Raw genomic sequence first — 2564 nt, forward strand, 5'->3', positions numbered from 1 at the left:
GATGAGATTGCCTTGCCTGTTTTGGTTGTTTGAGTCTCTCTTTGTTCACTACTTTTGTTTCTTTTGTGATGCTAGGCTGGGGAAGAGACCCAGGGCCTTGGGCATTGGTCCACAAACGGTCTTGATTGCTGGGCAACACCCTCACCTTTTTTCCTTTGTCTCTTCCCTTCCCCAGAAAGTAAACCCAGGAAGGGCCTCCCTCTCCTTCTCCCAGGCCCAAATTCATCCTGTTTGGGTTTTGTGCGCAGACCGGTACACACTAGACACACACACACACACACACACACACACACACACACACAGGAAACATCACTGTTTTGTTTTTGTTTGTTTCTCTCTTAACCTCATCCAGGCCCTCCCTCATAACTCTCAGGGGTGGGGGAAGGTGTTTACTATGGACCTCTAGTGGTGACAGCCTTGGGAGGGACTACTGCTGGGGAATTGGAGTGAGTGGGATGGGGGAAGTGTGGATTATAGTTCAAATTCCAAGGGTCGGGCAGAGGCACAGAAGCTATCTCCTAGGTGGGGCATGTTAAAGGCTAAGGAAAGTGATCAGATACCAGGGGTGAAAGCGATATGTCCTCCCCGCCCCCCAGTGCTTCCGGGGGACTTTACTGTATGGGGGAGGGGGGGCGGGGGAACAACCGCACTGAGGCCCGTGCCCATCTGTCTTTCCAGGGACTCAGTAGGCTGAGGGAAGAGAGGAAGATATGACGCGGCGGCTTGCAGCTTAGTGATCTCTATATGGATATAGATATACATATCTAAGTCTGTCTGTCTGTCTCTCTATCTATCTATCTATGTCTACACATGTAGATAGATTATATCTAAACTGGAAATGGAACTCAGGCAGGCCTTCCAAAATGACGGTAGCTTTGCGCCACCTAGCGTTCAGTGACTGCAACTAACGAGGCTGCCCTTTTCAGACCACAGACCACTCACTGTGGACTCCCAAGTTCCACAGGGTGGAAACCCGTCGCTATGCACATTCTCGTGTATATGCTTGTGTTTCTGACCCGGTGGCAAGATGAGATCCGACTGAAGAAGCCAAGCAAGCCTAAAACGTGTGTCCCACCTTCACCACTCCTAAGTGTGGAGGATTAGCTGACTGAGAAAGCCTTAGGGGAGGGAGCAGCTTCGGTCCCATAGGGGACAGTTGGGGAAGGCAAGGACCCTGAGTAGCTGCACAGTTGCTCTGGGATCCAATTTTACCTGTAGAACTACTCGGCGCTACATAAACCTCAGCCAGCCAGCCAGCCTGTGCTGCATTTTGTCCTGTCTTTATTGGTATTAGGTACTTTCCAGAAGAAATGGGGGGGGGGGGGGATTTCCCATCTCGTGTCAAGAGTCTCCCGGGACCGAATCCTCCTTGTCCATGCTTTCCTTGAAGATCCTTTAGAGATTCTTCACTTCGAGATGGACGGATGTGTGTGCTGCTGCAGGTTTGACAGCCATCCGGGAGGAAAAACAACCACCAAAAAAAAAAAAGTGTCCCAAATCATCTTTGTCATCATTCCACCATCCTTGGAAGAAGGAAGTCGATCCAAAAGTCCTGGAAGAGAACAGTAAGAGTAGTGAAAGATCAGAATGGTAGGACCGTGTCCAGCAACCACCACCTCAGCTACTCACCAGAGAAGGTGAGGTCCTGGGAGTACTCAGGCAACCTCCAGAGACCTTGAGCTTTAACCAGCAAATAGAGAAAGGAGAGAGGGAAGGGGAAGGGGAAGGGGAAGGACACCACCCCCCCCACCCCATGTGATAACACCACCACAGGGTTTATCACAGACTGAGATAGGATGTTGTCTCCTTTGATGTTAGCCAACATGAGCAATCAAGGGACACTCCCTCTCAAAAAAAAAAAAAAAAAAAAAAAATTGAGGTGTAACTCCGTGGTGGTGGTTAGGTACTTATGGATTCAATCCAGTGGAAATCATATCACCTTTCTTCCCTGTTTTAGGCAGACTTATCTGTCCTTGAGTCCACGCCCAGCGTAGTCTTGAAGTCACATAGACTTTGGAGACCAGAGGATGTCAGAAATGACTCTTATCAAAAGTAAGAAGCCGAATTACAACTGCGGCCAGGAAGAAGTGCAAGGTGGCCTTTGAATCTCCTCTACAAAACCTCCTGTTGTTGCTGACGTGCAGAAGAGTCCCTGTGTTTTTGCTTTGCCAGTGCTGCCATAAGCCTTTTTTCCTGTGTCTCAAGACCTTGCCATCCTTATTGGATTGGGCCAAGCTTTCAGCAACAGGAAGAGGAGAGAGAGAGAGAGAGAGAGAGAGAGAGAGAGAGAGAGAGAGAGAGAGAGAGAAGGCCGGGGGAGGGGGAGCAAATATTAAAAAAAAAAAATCAAGAACAAAAATAAAGAAAAGTAAACGAAAGGAAGCACCACCAGCACCAGCACCAGCAGGAAAGAAACAGTGAAGCAAAAGTGAAAGAAAGGAAGGAGGGAAGGAGAGAGGGAGCGAGCGAGAGTTGAGTTGGTGGGCAAGGAAGGACAGAAATGCACAAACACTCAAGAGCACCCCCCCCTGGCTGTGACATTCCTCTCCAGGTACTGACCACCA

This window comes from Marmota flaviventris, unplaced genomic scaffold, assembly GCF_047511675.1.
Source record: "Marmota flaviventris isolate mMarFla1 unplaced genomic scaffold, mMarFla1.hap1 Scaffold_1423, whole genome shotgun sequence".
In the NCBI taxonomy this organism is placed as follows: domain Eukaryota; kingdom Metazoa; phylum Chordata; class Mammalia; order Rodentia; family Sciuridae; genus Marmota; species Marmota flaviventris.